Raw genomic sequence first — 21,449 nt, forward strand, 5'->3', positions numbered from 1 at the left:
ATTATTTTTTTGGTGCAATCAGTCAGGAGATTTTGGTAGAAAGACTGTTTGATTTGACACAGATAATATGGCTTCTAGACTCAGTATCATTTCTATACATTAGTGATCCTTATTAAGATCCTTGACATCTCTAAGTCTTATCATTCTTTTTCATATTTAATAGAGAGCAATGTATGAGAAGATCAAATGAGTTATGGATGTGCAAGTTGTATTATAATTGTAAATAATTATATATTATCATTTGATATGACTATCATAATTAAAATTATCTCATGTTTATGCAACATATTTTTGATAAAATAATGAATATGTTTTGTGGGTCATTTTTAAAAACTTTTTTTTAATGTGTATTTATTTATTTTTGAAAGACAGAGAGCACAAGCAGGGGAGAGGCAGAGAGAGGGAGACACAGAATCTGAAGCAGTCTCCAGGCTCCGAGCTGTCAGCACAGACAGAGCCTGGTGCAGGGCTTGAACCCACAAACTGCGAGATCATGACCTGAGCTGAAGTTGGATGCTTAGCCAACTGAGCCACCCAGAAGCCCCTGTTTTGTGTGCCATTTTAAATGAAAATAATTAGTATTAATTTTGTTGGAAAAAATTATAGGAATTTTCAATAATTTGAAAATTTTACAGTATCTGAATTCTGTGGAAATCAATGAATATTTGCCAAGTACCTATTATGTATAAAATACTACCTTGGGTGATGTGCATGGCACAAATGTGAACAAAACTTACCTTCAGCTTTTAAAATAATTGTTTCTAGCAAGACTTGCATATCAATTTGAATATGGAAATTTCCTTAAAGGTAACACTCCATGGAGTGTGGTTATAGCCCATGAAGTTTTGTAGAAACACATGGTTTTATCTGTTTGGGGCAGTGTGGGGATGATCAGGAAATATATTTTAAGAAGGTAATTGAAAAGGAAAGACATTAGAGGAAACTAGATCCATTTAAGAATTCGTAGGGGCGCCTAGGTGGCTCAGTCCACTGAGCATCGTGATCTCCTGGTTCACAAGTTTGAGCCCCGCATTGGGCTCTGTGTTGACAGCTCAGAGCCTGGAGTCTGATTTGGATTTTGTGTGTGTCTCTCTCTCTCTACCCCTCACCTGCTCTCTGTCTCTCTCTCTCTCTCTCTCTCTCTCTCTCTCTCTCTCTTTCTCTCTCTGAAATAAGTAAACGTTAAATTTTTAAAAATATTTAAAAGAATTCATAGTATGAGTTTGAGTGAGAATTAATAAGGTCCTGAAATAAAGTAGCAATTCAGGAATATATAAGGGAAAAGTAAATGGCAGAAACATTTAGAAACAGGGTTTGTAATCTGTTAGAATGTTATTTTTCTGCCCTTTCAATCTGTGGATCTGCACAATCTACTTTGTATAACCCATATTTGCATTTCTCTTTGGACCTTCCTCTTAGAATCTAAACTACATGGAGGCAGAACATTGTACTACATTTTTTTTTGTCATAAAAATAGCATGAAATAATTTACGTAAGACATTCTTACAAAACTTTAAAAATTGAATTGTATTGAAATGGACAGAATCCACAATTTTGCTTTTAGGCGATAGGGAGAAAAGAAGAAAGAGGTAGTACCATTTATAAACACAAGTTGGGAACACAAAATTTTCTTGGGGAAGATGAATTCACTCTGAGCCAGTTCAAGTTTAAGAGGCTAGAATTACAGGTAGATGGTGATGTTAAATAAATTATTAGACATGTTTTGTTGACTCATAAGGGAGACATAGATGAGAAAAAAATGCCATTTACATATTATTTTTCAAATTTTAAATTAGTAGTTTCACCACAGGTGAAGTCAAGAAAAAAAAAGCATTAGAGACATTAGAAAAATAAACTGTCGGAAGGCAGGAAAAAAGAAAAGAACACCTTAAAGTGGATTAGGAAGGAGGAACCAGGAAAGTAAAGTGTTATATAATTCCAGAGAGGCGTGCACAAGTCAAGAAGACATGCTGAAGAACGTGAGAGAACTATTTGCGACTTTAAAGGTTCAGTGTGCAAAACGAAAAGAGACACTTGAAAGAAAGAGACAGAAAATACTAGGAAGAGAAAGCATACTTGTTGAAATGAAGACTTGGAGAGGTAGAAGAACACATGAGCAACAGCACAGCTGGATAAAACATCCAGGAGGGAATAGTTCTGGTAACGTACAAGGAGGACGTAAGGAATTTGAGGAGACTGACTTAAATGGCTTCAGCAAGGTTGGAGGCAAGGTGATCTGATGACAGAAAACAAGTAAAGTATATCAGAAGAATGAATTCTCTACTAATGCAAATTACAGAAAAGCAGATTTAGATCAAATTATTTAAAATCAACATCACAAGTGGTTATTTGTTTCAATTAAATAGAACAGTCTGACCAGTTATTTTGAAGAATTTGTATCTGACTATGTATTACATCAGTTTTTGTTTTGATTATTTCACAATTATGTAGATACATATACTCTATATTCTCTAAACACAAAGAAATGAAAAAGAATTGGCAGATTCACCTAATGAAATCTTTTTTAAAAATTATTGGTAGTTTCATACCATTAACTTACTTTTATTTGACCCATTTTGAATAGTGCCCCACTTTACCTTCATTGAAATGGCTATTTTGGCAGGGCTTTTATATAAACTCCAAATTTATTCAGTCTCTGCTTACAGTTGTTTAAATTTAAGAGAGATTGTGTATTTCTATAATCTTATACTATTACTATTCCTAGCTTACTAAATATTAGGTCAATGTGATTTTTTTAAGATAGAGTTCTTCATTTATTTACATTTCAGTGTCTGTGAAATTCCTTCAACAGACATTGTGAAAGAGTAGAAATTTCTCTTTCCCCAATGGCGGCAACAAAGGAAACTTATAGATTGATGAGGCCTTTGAATGGAAAACAATGCCTTCAGATTACTACCTAAAACATCACATACAGAAAAGTTCATAAGTCTTTGATGTCCTAAGTTCCTTTGTTGAATTAATGAGCATTCTCTTGCCTACACATATACCCCTGCCCTTGGCTTCACTTCTGTGAACTTTTTCTGTAGAGCTGTCTCACGTCTGTTATGTACTGGCCACATAGGCACACTGCAGGACACTAAATACTATTTTAGGTAGAGAATAATATCCCTATTCAGATGCCTAGTGTCAGATGCCTAGTCAAATAGTTGCATGCAATCTCTGAAGACAAAACTACTAAAAAATCCAATACTTTATTTAGAAGACTTCGGAAATCATGAAATGTAAGAGCAAGGCACATGAATGCATATTTGCTTAACTTGAGTGCAATAAATAACTAAGCTTTATGACAGCTAAAGCAATATATTTTTAAATGGCAACATTCCCAGGAAAGATTCTGAAGAAAACTTTATTTCAATTAATTATTTTAATAATAATGCAACTTAGGGGCGCCTGGGTGGCGCAGTCGGTTGGGCGTCCGACTTCAGCCAGGTCGCGATCTCGCGGTCCGTGGGTTCGAGCCCCGCGTCGGGCTCTGGGCTGGTGGCTCAGAGCCTGGAGCCTGTTTCCGATTCTGTGTCTCCCTCTCTCTCTGCCCCTCCCCCGTTCATGCTCTGTCTCTCTCTGTCCCAAAAATAAATAAACGTTGAAAAAAAAAAAATAATAATGCAACTTATTTTCTAAAAGTAAGCAACACTTAAAATTATTCAGTGAAGCATTGCAATAGTATTTTCTGTTGCTCAAAATAAATTTTCAAACATTTTGGTGGTTTTTCTTATAAAAGGACTTTAAGAAATATTTTTTACTGCTTTCAGTTGGCTATATACCTAAATTTTGCAAAAAAAAAAAAATAAAATTTGACTTGGGTCATTTACACTTGATCTTAGCCAAAAGGCCGAGAAGCGACTGACTTGGCTTCTTTTAAATAGATATTTTGTTAGTAGCACTTACTTAGGCAAATTAATTGGTTATGCGAGCAGTTTTGCTTACTTTAATCAAGTCAAAAAGATGTCATCAGCCAAAATTTAGGGCTGGAGTTCGTCAAACTGCCATCTCAAAACTTGTCTTTACCATCTGGTTTGATGCCTTCTTGACATAATATCTTTTTGATGGATGGTGTAACAAGAAACTCTCCATCAGCAAAGACAGCATTCCTCAACATCTGCGACTTTTTTAGAATCAACAGGATTCTGGTGAAATAGCTGTGACATCTACCTCAGAAATGCTGAATTTGTGCTAACTGGAAAGCAAACTGCCTCTTCCCATGGCAACCGCTTTCATGGGCAAACTTACTATCACACTGGCTCCAGACTGACATTCTTACTCAGATGCCTGCATTTCACCCTGGGGTTTTAGATGCCTCTCTGCCACCCTGGAAATGGATGCCATTACTTCTCAAATGTAGGCTTTTACTCCCTAGCTTTCCTAAGTGTGTGAGGGGCACCGGTGCTCTGAGTCAACCAGTAAAGGGGATTTGGATCAATCTCTTCAAATTCTTGTCTCACAACCAGTTTGGGACTATTAGGTACATGCTATATGTACACCCCAACCTGAACCAAAGCACAAGACTATTGAGAATCACAGCCGGAGAATAGCTCTTTCTTAAACAAACTGGCCTTAAAATATCCATTCTTAATCTTTCATTATCTTTCTATATCCCCTTGTGGAGCAATCATCAATTGCTTCTAGATCTACTATGAAATGTCCTCATGGTTGTCTATTTCACACTTTACGTATTGTTTTATGTCAATTTTTCTTAGTGCCTCAAGTGAAATGTCCAATTTATCATTCTGTTACGCATAACAGATGTTATAGAGATACAGGAAGATCTACTTTTTTTTTTTTCAACGTTTATTTTATTTTTGGGACAGAGAGAGACAGAGCATGAACGGGGGAGGGGCAGAGAGAGAGGGAGACACAGAATCGGAAACAGGCTCCAGGCTCTGAGCCATCAGCCCAGAGCCCGACGCGGGGCTCGAACTCACGGACCGCGAGATGGTGACCTGGCTGAAGTCGGACGCTTAACCGACTGCGCCACCCAGGCGCCCCTCTACTTTTTTTATAAACATATTTTTTGCTAGATAAATAAAAATGTTCACAGTAAAAAACTTTTTGTTAAAAAGACCACCTTGTGTACCAATCCTGTAGATTGTGTACAGGAAATGAATACCATCACACTAAGGGAACAACTCAGGAGGCTGCCTTTATGTTGTGACTGCTAAGACAATTTTTAGAACTTCCATTTTGGATTTGGTTTTAGGATACACTTACATACAACACACACAAAAAAAAACGCAACTCCTTTACTTTATTGTTATCTCTGCTTTTAGAACAACAAGAAAAATAGTGTATGGCTTACACATACATTATTTTACTCCAAATGTTTTGACTTATTTTCAAAAAGAAAATCTACCCTTATATGATTAAGATTGTTAATAATAAGGATATTCAAAAGTATATGGTGTAACACCTGAAGGCAATTCCAAAAAAGAATTTTAAAAATGCGAGCAAATTTAAAATAAAGTGACTGTTCTGAAGATGCAAAAATCATTTGCATGTGTTAATTTGACAATATCCATATAAAAAGTTATTGTTTCATTTTCTCTTTAAAGAGAAGTATGTGCTTTCTGGGCATGGTCAGGAGCAGTCACATGAGAAGTAAATGCATTTTTACAAATACATTCTAGTGAAAAGATGAATATTTTTTAAGAAAGACTTCTCCTTTTTTGTTTGTTATCTTAGGATAGAAAATCTGTCAGGGAAAGATAGATAACTAAATCGTAAAAGTTGAAATAACATTGCATGATAATACTGTTATTGTTATTATTATCTCCCTGGCTACCAAGTATCAGAGTAGAGAAGTACTTTGTTTTCATAAAATCCTTAAATGCAAAAGTAAGTACCAAATTATTATTACATATAAATACTGAGGGTAAAATAACCATTCATCTTTACTTTCTCAGATAGTAATTAAATGGTTAGAATTATACTATTTACAAGATGAATACTTATGTAAATATATTACAAATAAAAAGTTCATCTATGTTGTGTTTACTGAATTTTAGTTTCTTTGGAGATGGTTTTTATAGCATTTATAATGTAATTTTCACTAATGCTATTCATTAGCTTTCAGTTACAAATTGGTTCATGTATATTTTTATAGAATTATAATATTCATTAATAATAGCGGAAGTGATGACCTAGAATTTCAGTTTTATCTTTTTAGAGATTTATTCGTGTTTTTACTCCTATTCCTAAGTTAGCTTTAATTTTTTGTTTTGCACCATATTTGCAGTTGATGTTTCTCTTATATAACTAAATTCATCCATATCTAATTTAATGCATTTTGAGTCACAACTGAGCTCCTCTGGTATTAAGAAGGTTGAATTATGGTTATAATTTCTTTGAAGTGATCTTGAAAGTTCAACCTAATCTGAAATGAATTTTGAGTTGTAAAATGGTAATTTTGTGAGTGTGAATTAGTTTGTGTTTTAAATAGTAGATTATACTTTTCTTCATTTCTTTCAACCACAATATAGCCAGACTGATGCCAACACATTTAAAGGTAAAAGTTATGGATATAGGTATGTCAGAAAATTATCTTGATTTTTATAAGTATAAGTAGATTTGGATATTTATCCAAGCAATCCATATTGTTTTTTTAAGTTCATTGGCATTGTCAAGAATCATTCTCCTCACTTATCTCTACCTCTTACTTGTCATATGATCTTTGACAAGTCAGTTTTCTCAGCTTTAATGAGAGGTAAAATTTTATCCTGCTTATTGCATTGTTGTGAGGATGGAGACAGAGAGAAAGAATGATTCTCCTCTCTAGTTTTTAAAATTAATATTTATTTTCCTTTCCCCCTTAATTTTTTTTGTTTTTGTTTTAGTTTGACAAGTCAGTTATCACATAGATAGGTAACATTTCAAAATAAAGTCCATTAAAGTATGGTACAAAGCTTTATGTACTTTGGTAAATGAATTAGAGGAAAGATGGATTTTTCGGTTAAGTAGTTATTTTCCATTCCAAAATTTGATAAAATTGGCTGATTAAATAACACACAAACATCACACATATATTCACTGAACTCTACTTTGGAACTCTTGTTTATTTGTTTTATTTTTCTCTCAATATTGTGTACCTTGTACTTTGATAATTCATTCTAAAAATGTAAGCACTCCATCCAGAAGAGAAGTTGAAAATTCAATGGATTACGTAGAAGGTGATCTATGATCAAATCAAGTTCAAGGTTGGACATATTTGGAAAACAACATAGGTCCCTGGTATAAAAACTTTGGGTTGGTTTATTCTTCTTGAGTGACTGTGGTGTGGTGAAAGAGGTACCTGGCACAGAAATCCCTATTATAGAACCTACTGAACAAAAATAAAGCTTGAGATTTGCAAACAAAAATGAAATTGAATCAGACTCATAGTTACTCAGGTTATGGGACTCTAACTCAGGGATGAGGACTTATTTTTGTTTGTTTGTTCATTTGTTTTTAAATAGGTATATGTTAAATTGAATACCTGGATAGAAGAAGAAGCAAAATTAATTGCCAGTGTGATTGACACAGTGCAGAAAAAGACAACATAAAAGTCTATAGTTTACTAAATTGTAATGACTATTGGAGGATAGGATGTGAATACTAATTAGAGGCATCACTACAAAAAGCCTGGCAATTTCTACTCAGAGGTATAGAAGGAGAAGATTCTAGTAGTCTAGTTTGTGTCGAAAGAAAGGATGAAGTCATGAGGAAAGTAATTTTAGTTAAATATAAAAGTGTTGAGTAGAATGCATGAAAATTGTTTCTCCTACTGTCTTTAATGGATGGCAGTGTAAAGTGATAAACCATATAAACCACTTTGCCTCACCTGTTGTTGTTGGCATTGTTGCCTGGGAGAAACCCCGTGCTGGAAAAAGGTGGATATTTTTTCATGTTCCTTGTAAACTGGCCTGGGATTAGATCATTTTTAGCCTCTAGCTTCCTAAAATGGTCCTCATGTACTCTCCAGTGGATTTAATCCTGCTCAGTGGATATAAAGGGAGTTGAACAGGTTGTCAACATATCACACACACACTTACACACCCACTCGCACAACCAAACTATTCTTACCATGCTCTAAAGATTAAAGTTAGCTTTATTTAGAAATCACTTAACACATACTAGGAATTATCATTTTTGGAATTAACTTCAAAGGATGGTTTTTAAAAGCTACCAACTTAGTTGTACTATGCATATAGTTCTGGGTTTTGTTTTTGTCATTCGTATTTCTACTAGATTTTTTTCTTTTGGCATTTCTTTAGCTTTCTTTACATATTTTATTCTTCTGCCTAATTATTTAAGGTATCTGTTTTTTAAAAAAATTTTAATGTTGATTTATTTTTGAGAGAGAAAGAGAGAGAGAGAGAGAGAGCAGAGGAGGGGCAGAGAGAGAGAGGGAGACAGAATCTGAAGCAGGCTCCAGGCTCTGAGCTGTCAGCACAGAGCCTGACATGGCGCTTAAATTCACAAGCTGTGAGATGATGATCTGAGCCGAAGTCAGACTCAACCAACTGAGCCATGGGGTGTCTTTTTAAAAACTTACTCTTGTTTACTCTGTTAGCCTGAATCTATTGTTTTGCATCTATTTTACTTCATCTTATGGTAGTTATTTTGGAAAGTGTATGTTAGCTTATCTGTGAATCACTACCTTAAATAATACCAAAGACTACAGAAAGGCAATTTCAACAAAATTGTGCCTATTGTTGTAACTCACAGCAACTTGCTTTCGCATACAAGTTAGGAATCTACCTTAAGCCTTGGACTAGATGTCTAATTACCCTCATCTCACTTTTCTCATTTTCGTTATGAGTCTCACAAAACCTATCTCACAGGAATATGAGAGTTTAAATAACATCATGTTCTTAAAATGCTCAACATAACATTTTGTATGCAAATTCTCGGCTAAAAAGTTTTAAGAAAAGCAGCTAAGAATATGTGAATATATATATATATATTATACACACACATATATATGTATACACACACACATACATACATACATACATATATATATGTATGTATATTGTCAGCAATATTGACCCATCTTCTTTTAATGCATTCTAATGTTAGTGGTGATTAGTGTATTATTTAAATTTATCTGCATGAAAATGAGATTTGATAAATTCTCACAATTGATCTGAATATTTCCTTCAATTATTCTATAACAACATTATGATAGCTAATAACATTTAGACTTTATAAAATTAAATTTTAGAATTAAGAAAATTCTAATTATGGTGCATGTTTCCTTATGGTGCATTTTTTATGAATTTCATACCTAATTGCCTATCACTTCATTAACTGCATTTTTTTTTCATTCTTTGAAATATTTATGGAGAGTCTTTCTGTCAGTACCTGTAATAGGTGTAGAGACGTACCTTTACACCATAACCCAGTAAGAGTCATGAAAAACACAGATAATCACTAAATTAAATGTATAATTAAAATCTACAGATGTTGGCTTCAATCTGCTGAGAACACAGAGTTAGTCTAGAAAGGCCTGGGGAACATGCCTATTGAATCAGCCTTATAGAGAAGATTTCACCAGAAGCTCCATTAACAACTTCTGATTATATCACTGGGCAAAAATGGGTCACATGATTAAATTACAATGAATGAGAGGATAGCAAATGTATTTCCTGTTAGAAAGAGGTTTGTCAGAAAAGAATAAGGAGAAAATATGTAGACAAATGGTTTTGTCTGTTAGAGCTTTATAGCTTCAGTTATTACCATCTTTTCAGCTTAGGAGTAACAGAGAGCCTTATCAGTGAATTAATAAAGTGTGGGTTGACATGACCAAGCTTGAGATTCAGAAAGATCATTCTGGCTCAGTGTAAAGAACAGGCTGAAAGGAGCAGCAGTGGATATGAAGAGAGCTGTTGATAGAGGATGTCAAGTGCACAAACGGTTAAGAGCATTGCATGTTGGAGGGTGACAGGTAGCCTGAAAACAACAACAACAAAATTTAAATTTTAAAATATGGAGGTCATTGGTATAGTTACTCAGATTTATTAAAAAGAATGTAACTGGAAGACATATTGGGGTGGGTAGAGGACTAGGTAGGAAAATCAGGAAATGGAATAATGAAGGCAACTCTGTTGTAAAGAGAAGGAAAGAAAAAATATAGTACTGTCAGTTGAAAGAATGTCAGCAAGACAAAGGGAAGTTAAGATCTAAAAGACTCAAGCAAGCTTAAATGTTGTCAGTTAAAGGGCAGTAATACAAGAGAAATAATTATGTAAGATTCCTGTAAAAGACAAAAAGATGTGGCAGAATCCAAACCACAAAATGAAGGATTCACTGTGGGAACAAGGGGAACAGAACAGAAAGAGAAGAGGAGAGATTGCAATATGTGATATAAGGAGATTTTTACCAGAAGAAGGGTTTTGGATTGGTTCTTGAGTTTGTTCCTATAAGTGATTTCATTTTTCACTATGAAGTAAAGGCAAGGTCAATTGCCAACAGGTGAGTGAGTCCACAAAATGTTTGGAGTTTCAGAAAAGGAGAGAAAGTTGAAATAGGCATCATGGAGAATAAGTTGAGATAGGTATACTTTGGATAGTACTGAGCACCTACTTTAGCTTTATTTTTTGTAGTATGACTTTTTCTAGCAACACTGTGCTGCTTTGCTACAGACTTAGAGGAGGTGGATAGTTGGTTTTATTCAGGATTGAGGTTAAGTTAGGTTGCCCAAAGAAGAGAGAGAGGTTGGTGAATTTAGGATATTAGCAACATTAATTTTGGAATTACAGGTCATGAGAGTTCACTTGAATAAAGTGGACTATAAAGAAGTAGGGAGTATTGATAAATTGGAATATAGTCCATCAATGGGCATGAAGAAACAATGAGCTTGGAAAATGTAGACAGTAAAAAAAAAAATGAATAGGCACGCTAGAGAAGAAAGAGCTGATAATCATGCAGTAGGATATTTGAGAAATTGATTCTGAAAGTAAAGAAAATGTAGGTGTTGATAAATAACCTATATGACCATGGATTTGGGTGGCTAAGGCTCTACTAAGAAAGTCTGTTGAAATGATTGTCAAACAACATGAAGTCACTTAGGACTTCCAGTGAAGGCTATGCAGTACTGTTATTGGAGCTGGCTTATACTGACTTGCAGGAATTAAATTTTCAAGAATTTTATAATTTTGTTTATATCATGTCCATAGCTTAAAATGGCAATAGTAGGGATATTTAAACTATAAAAACCAGGAAACCTTACAAATCCAGGCCTTTTCCCCTTTTGCAGAAAGCCAATTGTTAAACATTTACTAGTCCATTACTAATAGAAACAAACATCTGGGTACTACAATATATTAAGAATGATAGAAATATCCAGAAATAAGTAGAAGACTATAGTAAGAGGAATTAGATAGTCAGATTGAATGGTATGGGTCTTAAAAGTGTAGGGTTTTATACCTTGGTTTGTTTTCAAAGGGGTTAGGACAGTGATGATTTGGAACTGGGGAAAGAACAGAGAAGATGGTAATCCTACTGCACATATCTTCCTTGAGATATGTGGAATGTGAAATACATTAGAGGATTTTTATTAATATGTATAAACTACATTTTAACATTGAAATGAAAGTTAAAATTATTTATGCAGTGCAATGATGTGGATTTATTTATGCTTTGCTTTAAAACTAGGCCAGTGGTATTCTTTTCCTTATTAAATTAAACCATGAACAGAACAGAAAGAAAGAAGTAAATGTACCTAGTTATTCTGCTAAATATGCATAGTTATACAGACCTACTCTGATGAAAGATATCTTAGCATTTATATGGTCTAACCCATTTGTTTTGCATATGAGCAAATTGAGTTCCAGCGAGATGAAATTACTCACCAAATACCACTTAGCTTGGTAATACCAGAGCTGAGACTAATACCTCTGTCTTCTATTTATTTTTACTTTATTTTTTTTAATGTTTATTTATTTCTGAGAGACACAGAGAATGAGCAGGGGAGGAGCAGAGGGAGAGGGAGACACAGAATCTGAAGCAGGCTCCATGCTCCAAGCTGTCAGCACAGAGCCCAAGGCGGGGCTCAAACTCAAGAACCATAAGATCATGACCTGAGCTGAAGTCAGATGCTTAACCAACTGAGCCACCCAGGCTGCCCTCATTATCCCTGTCTTTTAAATTTTAGAACAATTTAAATAATTCCATTGTGTGCATTTATTCATTTATCTATGCATCTTTGGGTCATTTACTCAATAAATACCTATTGGTATGTATGAGGCACTGTTCCTGGTATAGAGGCCATTTTGTCCTGACAAAACAAGAAAAACATGTCCATTTTCATAGTTTATCTCATAGTGGATGGAGATAGAAACTGAACAGATGCATAGATAAAAATAGGAAATATACTACCTAGTTATTAAGAGCTATGGATAAAAGTAAAGCAGGAGGCATATCTATGGTAAGTCAGGAGTTGGAATTATTAAATAATATAAAAAGTGGAAGTTTTCCTTGAGAAGGTGGATTTTGAGCAAAGACTGGAAGGAAGAGAAGAGTGAGGCACACAAATATTCAAGGAAAGTGGGTTCCAGTCAGAGAAAACAACAAGTTCAAGCCCCTACGTTAGAATGTGGCTTTTCTAATTAAAAGGTGCCTCAGGTTAAAGATTCAGGTAGTCATTAATACAGTTACTTTATACATATTAAATTCATGAATATTGTGATCAAGTAGGCTTGTCCAGTCAGTGGATGGAGATGTTAATAAGGCTGTTCATGTCTTCGCCCTTAAGTCCCTGGGACTCAACTAAGGCCATTTATTTACTATTTATAAACAAAGCATTCATTTTATGTATAGTTTAATGTAATAAGGTTATAACAATACAGATATTATGTATCTTTAAAATACTTTGGTGATATTTGTATAATCTCCCAATAAAATTATGAAACCCTAGAAAAGGTACTGGCTGAAAATGAGAATGATGACTCTTTTAAAAAGAGTTTCCAATGTTGAGGGGTACCTGGGTGGCCCAGTCAGTTAAGGGACTGACTCTTGGTTTGGCTCAGGCCATGATCTCATGGTTCGTTGAGTCCAGCCCCATGACCAGCTCTCTGCTGACAGAATGAAGCCTGCTTGGGATTCTCCCTCTGCCTTTCTCAAAAGGCAGATTCTCTCTCTACCCTTCCCTTGCTTGTGCAGGCTCTCTAAATAAATAAATAAATAAATAAATAAATAAATAAATAAACAAACACATAAATAAATAACAAACATTAAAAAAAGTTTCAAACGTTGAGACTTTTATTTTGGAGTGTGTGTGTGTGTGTGTGTGTGTGTGCGCGTTTCCCACATCTATTCATAGAGCTCAAGCAGGGGAGCGGCAGAGAGAGAGAGGGAGACACAGAATCTGAAGCAGGCTCCAGGCTCTGAGCTGTCAGCACAGAGCCAGATGTAGGGCTCCAACCATGGGATCATGACCTGAGCTGAGGTCTGATGCTTAACTGAGTCACCCAGGTACCCCATTAGTGATTTGAATCTTAAAGGAAAGAAACTTACTTCCTCTGACTTTCTGTCATGTCTTTGGTCCCACCTTATCTGTCATTTGTCATGGCACCTATCACACAAAGTAAATTCTTAGTTTACTTGTCATGTACTATGAGACTTAAAGCTCTGCTACGACAGGGGCCATGCTTTGTTTTTGGCTAGTCTCTGCATACACATCCTGGCATGAGCACTTCCACCAGGCTGGTGCTCAATAAATATTAGAATGAAAAAATAACTGAGTAAATGAGTAAGCAAGTGAATGCTTCCATATTTCTAAAAATTATAAATTGTTCTACAGGTAAAGGCATATATAGGGTAACACAGTGGGCAAATGCTGTAGTCATAGTATAGAGTTACTGTTTCTCCATTGATTGATTACGTAAAACTTGAGATAAGAATACAATCCTGATACCTTTAGAGAGCTTGATAGCTTGTCAAAGTGACTTCATATTTTTTTCATCTATTCATCATAACATTTCTGTGAGATTTGTAGGGAAGCTTTTTATTAGATATAGCTAAGAAATTGGGGCTTATTCAAGGGTTTCCATTGACTTGGTGAAGTTGCTTCCTAATTTTGTTTAAAATTGGCCAAATGATAGTAAAATATATTGTTGATTACTATTATTTATGAGAAAAGAAAGCATTTGACCAGGAAAGTTCAGGATACCTCATTTAAAGAATAAAATGCTATAACAGAAGACTCATTATATCAGGGATTCTGAATAGTGCAGAATGAGTTATCAAATACTGGTTAACCACCTAAAAATAATAACTGCCTTTAACTGCACAAGATCATTTTAAGCTTGCTGCCCATCATATCATGCTTGCTCAAAATGCCATCTCTTATTCCTCTATTAACTCTCAGTAACACAAGAAAAACATTGTTTCATTGCCCTTCTCTTCAAATTTCCTGTTTTAAGAGATTGCAGATGCTTTGAGATAAAACTGCCAGAATTATTCCAAGGACTGACAGGTTTGCTAACAACCAAATGCTTTCAGATCACTGCACTAGCCTCAGATCCATCTTTGATATGAACCACATATGGCTTCAGTCCTGTTTTCCTGAATTAACTCTAATTTCCTAGTGACCAAGGTCAGATGAGTCCAGATAGGGCTCAGCTGTTCTTACCTAGCACATATGTTCCAGTATTGTTGGTAATTTATTTACTGTAATAAAAAATTAAAATGCAAATCTCAGCCAAATTCTCCTTTACCAAGGGAAACCTTGAAATAGGCTATTTCCAAACCTTGTATTAGGGACTATTACATGTGACTTTTTCATAACAAATAAGAAATATTATGATAGCACTTTTGCCCAAATATTTAGGTTAATATTAGAAACAAAATTGGTTATGTGGAATTTATTGAGAAGGAAAAATTTGAGTAAGTGTCCAGTACCACAAATTTACTTCGCTAATGATAAAAATTGGTGAGAAATAATTGCCTCTTCTTTTAGTAATTTCACCATATTCATCCATACACCGAAGTCCAACTAATGCTGCCAGACATAATGGTTTAGAAGATAAAACATTTTTTCCTAAATGTTTTTTTAAATCAAAATAAGTGGATTCTTAATAGAAAGTCTTCTTTAGATTATTTCAAGGTGTTTTGGGTCTTGTACCACTTGATTAACATTGTTAAAGAATCTGAGTTGTAGTCAACACTTCTAATATTATGTATAATAGACCATCTCAAAAATAGTATGGGATTGTCTTTGTGATCCTGATACTTTGTGGTTATGAAAGTTCAAAGAAGATTAATGTTAAGGAGTTGGAGTTTTATTCATGAAAATAAACTTTAACCTAGAACATACTTAAAAGTTAATTTTAAATTCTTGCTTCTGGAGGTCACACAAATATTGATAATGTTAATTTCTCATCATTTTTAGGCTGACAGGTTTAATGAGCACAATAGGGTTTCCAAGTTATAATTTGTACTTGACAGCAAGCAAAACGAATGAAGGTGAAGAATTTGTTTGTGGGAAAAAAATTCATTTGTGTACTAAAGAATTTAAGCCAAATATTTTTTTTTTAAGAAAAGAAGATGGCTTTGTATTTGTACAATGTGTTACTCCCAGTAAGAAAAGTTCTATGCAAATGGTACAAGAGTAATTCTTGCTTTATTAGCTTTCATAACATTTTATAAGAGATAGAAACAAAACTTCAAATCACTATCCTTATAGTAATCTTACCACTTCTAAAAGTCTCTCTAAAAATGCTCAGGAAACACTCCGTAAAATCATTAGTTATTTGAGATCTGCAAAGAGCCAAATAATTTCAGGTTGTAAACTTTGAGTTCTGTCAGAAACTGAAACAAATATATTCTTAAATTGTAAATCATTAGCTAGCTCTATGTTTAAAATATTTTAAGTATTTATACCGAAATCTGTTCTTAAAGCACAAATCATTTGGCATCTTCAAGTTTTTAAAAGTATTGTATCTCTTACTCTTTGTAAGTTTATTCTTGACAAGAATATTTTCTTTTATCCTTCTGTTGATGTTTCATAGCCCATAAAACTATTATAAAAAGACAGTGCCTTATGAACTAGTTTCATTGGTTTTGTGCTGATGTAGCAGAAACCAAATCAGCTTACAGACCTCAGCATTTTGATAAAACAAACACGGCTAAACATTGACATCCTTAATGCATCCGATTTAACATAGAAGAAAAAGTGTCTTTAAGTGGGGCACAAAAACAACAACAAAGAAATGGATTCCATTGTTCAGAATCACAAGGTAAGTTGCTTGAGAAAATAAGAAAATTTTAAATGTTTTTTCCTCTGTAGTGCTTTGACTTTCATATGCATTTCCAGAAATCTCTTTGAGTCATGATTTAATTTATTTGCTTAACTTTATCTAAATTATTATGTACAACATACCTATAAGGATAATACTTAGCAATGTTTCTCATTTTTGCCAAAGAATTAATTACCTTTTTATGTAATTAAAATTCTTCTGTAAAATTATGATGTCATAAATCCTATCATCACTTTTCTCTTTCCAAATCTATGTTCACTGGTAATTGTTTTTTTTTTTTTTTCTTATGAATTAGCCTTAGTTCTCTCATCTGTGTTAAGCAAAGGAGTAAAACAAGATTTTTTCCCCCACTAATTCAATATTTCTTTTACTTGGCTAAACTCTATCTGAACAGCTTTTCTCTTATGCTCAATTTGTCATTATCTCAATGCTTTCCTTAAAGAGAATTATATTATTTCATGCTTAGCTTATTACCTGACTTTCATTTTTCATATTGCTTTAAATAATACATTCTTCTTGAAAGTCTTTCCTAATCAGTTAGCAGCAGTAATGCACAGGGCCAAGCTATGTCTCAATTCCTGAATCATTCCTGGTGTCCTACATTGATCCTTTCCTCTCTGTAACACCAAAGCTAGGAAACCTGCAGAGACTGTACATTTTCTTCATTCCTATCCGTGATTTTATCCTGTCCCTTGACAATAGTTGGTAATGACTTCATTGAAAGAAACCAATCTTAATCATAGTAGATTAAACAAAACATAGTATACTTGGTTCTTTCAATGTGTCCCATCTTTCACCTACAGTCTTATGTGCAACTTGATATGTCCTTTCTACTGAGTTTACATACAACTTTCACACTCAGTGTACAATATTTTATTGATTGCTAATTTCATTTTTAATTATTTATTTAGAGAAAGAGATCATGGGAGGGGCAGAGAGAGAGAAAGAGAGAGAGAGAGAGAGAGAGAGAGAGAGAGAATCCCAAGCAGGCTCCACACTGTCAGCACTGAACCTGGTGAGGGGGTCAAACTCACAAACCGTAAGATCATAACCTGAGTCAAAATCAAGTCACACCCAGGCGCCCCAATCTTTTTTTATTCCTAATGTTTAATTTGTACATCTTCTATCTATTGATTTTAACCTTAAAGGTTCCATAGTCTATTTTACTTTTAAAATGTTCAACACTTTTCTATCTTACTATAAATAAATCTGGCTGAGGCTTATTTCCTCATTACATAATACGTCTTAGAGTGTCAGTATAATTCCACATATGTTTAACACAAATATTTTGAAATCACAGGTCGAGCCAATTGCAGTGTTTTAAATCCTTTTTTATTCTACTAGAGATTCACCATACTAAAACTAGGCATTATTAATTGTCTTTCTTTTTCTGGCTTTTTAAACCTCTCTTTTCTCCTGAAACCTCCTTATTGGCATTTAAACATGCTTCAATCTCTTTAATCTTTGAAAATCTTACCTAAACCAAAATATTTTTCTATCTACTGCCATGGATCTCCTGTTCTTTAGAGGCCTAGTTACTGATATACTATTATTTTTCTTTTTTGGCACTTTCTGGCTCTACTTTACTTCCTCCAAATCCTTCCTTAATCCACTTCTATGTGTTTTCTAAATACTTCACTAAATTAGCTCTTGCTAAAATAACTAAGGAAGTCTTTCTTACCAAATCCAAAGGAAATTATTTCATTCTCATTGTATGCATTTTTTTCTTTTTTTGGCAAATCACTACAGGTAAGCATTCCCTCACTAAGTATCCTCTTGTCTTCATTTCTGCAGCACCACAGTTTCCAGATTTTCTTTCTTAATCTTTGTTCACTTTTTTTTTTTCTTTTTGTGTCTCATTTTCAGGCTCACTTGTCTCTGCCAGCCTCAGAAATTCAAATTTTCACTAAGTTTGATCTTGGTATTCTATAATTTTTTTTTCTCATCTATCCACTACTTGGTCTTCTGTATCCAAGAAGACTCCAAAATCTTTATCTTTAGCTTGACCTTTTCCTGTACTCCACCTTCACATGACCGATTTATTTAGATGTTTCTTAGGTACCTCCAACCAACCTACTAGGTATAATCCTTTCTGTCAGCCTTCTTTTGATGTTTTTGTTTGTTTGTTTGTTTTCTTTCTCGGTTCCTCTCTAGTTTAAGCCAGAGACCAATGATTCATTCAACCTAAACATCATCTTACTTCCTAGTCCAATAATGACCAAACATTATTCGTAACACACACACACACACACACACACACACACACACCTTGAAGTCTTGGTTTTTCTATCTCCAACAGTACTTCCCCAGTGCAAGTACTGTTACATAGACTTCTGCTGTGTGCTCCTAAGAGCTGTGGTATTGGCATCATAGCCGACTGTGTTTGTTAATTGGCCTTGCCCAAAGGAAATATAAACTTTTAGTGTCTTCATGACAGGAGGTAGTTTTATAACTTAAAGTGCCCACATAAATTAAGATCTTTGCTTCCCAGAGAGACTGGATGGTAGAGGTGCTTATCTTCTTTGATGATTATATTTCAAGGATGGCTTCTGGGTCCTTGAGAAAGATAGCCCTAGACTATAAAACTGATGAGAGGCTTTTAAAAAGCTTTGCATGTCAAAGATTCAAAATAAGAATTTACAATGACATAACTTTCTAAAGTGAATAATCTAAGAAAGAAGAGTGAAGGGACTTCAGTGGTTAGTCCATCTGAATTCTGGAAAGGCCAAGATAAAAGTGAGGTCAGTGGACTGTATACAGAAAGAAAGTCCTCTAAAGTTGAGAAAGCTGAGGGAAACAGTAAAGTTATATTGGTCATCCCTTATCTATTTCTCTATCATCGCTAGCCTCTTCTAGTACCATGTTCCTTGACTCTGTGTGCCACGGCCAAAGTGTACTTCCTTCAATTATGTCAACCTATCAAATTCATGTCCAAGATAGCATCTCTTAACTGATTTTCCCCTGTCTAGAAAGTTCACCTCTCATTATGTAGCTGACATGGACTCAGCCTTCAGGTATCATTTCTTTCCTTCTTTCTGTCTTTTTAACTTTTTTTACTACTTTTCTGGAGACTTCTTTAAACTTTATTTTCTAAAATTTTCCTTGAGGTTTTCATTTTTGTTATCAGATTTCTATTTTTTTAATTTTTAAAATGTTTATTTTATTTTTGAGAGAGAGAGAGAGCATGCACGCAAGTTGGGGGAGGAGCAGAGAGAGAGAGGGAGGCAGAGAATCTGAAGCAGGCTCTGTGCTGACAGCAGAGATACTGACATGGGGCTCAAACTCATGAACTGTGAGATCACAGCCTGAGCCGAAGTCCAATGCTCAACCAACTGAATTACCCAAGCACCCCTTGATATCAGAAAATTGGTAATTTTCTTTCAACAGAGTCCATTAAATTCTTTTTGTTTATATATAATTCTCTGAGCACATTTATGCTATATTGCTTGTTTTATTCTTTATATTTCATGTTAGAGGCTCCTTTCAACTATCTGGTTATCCTTGGTTGTTTGATGATATATAACAGACTCTACAAGGCTCACTGGAAACTCTGGATGATTGCTCAAAGCTGAAAAACTGTGAGCCTTGCTAGAGGGTGATGTGGTAGATCATTTTGTTGGAAATCCATGATATGTACCCTAGATAGAATTGATGTAGTGCAATGATTAAGAACATAAACTCAGTAACTAATATGCCAATGTTTGACTCCTGGCTTTGGCACAAAGTAGCCACATGAATTTGGGCAAAGTATTAACCTATCCATGTTTCAGTTTTCTCGTTTGTAAGATGACAGAAAAGATACTTATCACCTAATCAGAATCTTGTAAAATTTGAATTATTTAATATTTATAGATAATTTAGAATAATACATCACACATGCTGAACTTTATCTGAGTTAACTGATATGATGATGATGATGATCATCATCATCATGATAATTATATTTCTGGTGCAGTCAGTTTTGCTTGAAAAAATCTTCTGTGGTCTCTTCTGGAAGAATTTTAAGAACCAGGACAGAAAAAGACCTGACATTGGTTGTAGACTCCAACTTAAATTTCTTCTGGTTTCAATATGTCCTCCCTGGATCACCTGTGTCCAGTGTGTTCTTGTTTCCTCTCCAGAGAATAAAACCTCTAGTCTTCTGCTTGGGTGAGATGGAGCAGTCACCATGATGCTCAGAGAAAGGGAAGGGGGAGGAATGGATCAAGGATCAAGGATCTAACATTTTTAAAGACATTCTTTCAATAAATTTTACTTTTGTTAGAACTTTGGTCATCTGGCTTTGAGAGGCATATAGAAATTCCAATTTGAGGGTTGATGGAGGTGAGGGAGAGGGGGAAGTGGGTGATGGGCATGGAGGAGGGCACTTGTTGGGATGAGCACTGGGTGTTGTATGGAAACCAATTTGACAATAAATTATATTAAAAAATAAAATGTTCACAAAAACTAAATAAGAAATAAAAATAAAAAATAAGGAAAGGAAAAAAAAGAAATTCCAATCTCTGAGACTTCTGTGGGAGAAAGAGTGTTATAAAAGTTACTTAACTGAGTTACAATTCACCTTTCTGCTTTCCAGCTTCCAAAAATTCATTTCTGTTGTACATTCTCCTATTGTTTTGTGCCTTGTGGATTCATGCCATAGGAGAGAACATGTACTCAAAGCGATAGTCAACCTGCCATCTTTGCCATACTTTTGGCATTTTTTAGGAAAATTAACTTTTAAGCATTTGGTGGTAGTATGCTCTCTTTTTGAAAAATAATCAGAATTATAAAAATATCATACTATTGCACAGTGTGCTCACATGTAGTGTCTTATTTGAGCCTCACAAGAACACTGCAAAGTTGGCAAAGATATTTGACTATTATGCACATTGAAATTCAGAGATTAAATAGCTTGTATAAAAACATAGATTCCATTAATAAGAGACATACAGCTAGTGATCATTACTCCTGTCTCAGTCTGAGTATATTCAGAATCTACATATTACTTAAGTATAGGTAACCAATTATTTCCGAGTGGTTAGGTCTGTAGAGAAAAAAGCATGCTAAGCTTCCTATTCAGCTTATGAATTTGTTCAGATACTTTGTTCAAATGCGTTGCAAGCTGTCTTAGCTGCTTTAAATTTGAAGGTTTCAGTAAAATTCATGTTGTGGAGTCCTTTTGTTTTTAAACCAGTGATGCACTGGTTCCTC

The 21,449-nt window shown here is 34.5% G+C and overlaps 1 protein-coding gene and 1 pseudogene across 5 annotated transcripts in view; one reads left to right on the forward strand and one right to left on the reverse strand.

The window, feature by feature from the left end:
• GRIK2 (glutamate ionotropic receptor kainate type subunit 2) overlaps nt 1–21,449 on the forward strand; it is a 661,616-nt gene that overhangs the window by 599,201 nt on the left and 40,966 nt on the right. The gene's annotated exons all lie outside the window — the stretch shown is intronic.
• On the reverse strand, nt 3,723–3,865 carry LOC123610096 (annotated as a pseudogene).

The sequence above is a fragment of the Leopardus geoffroyi genome, chromosome B2 (genome assembly GCF_018350155.1).
Source record: "Leopardus geoffroyi isolate Oge1 chromosome B2, O.geoffroyi_Oge1_pat1.0, whole genome shotgun sequence".
NCBI lineage: Eukaryota > Metazoa > Chordata > Mammalia > Carnivora > Felidae > Leopardus > Leopardus geoffroyi.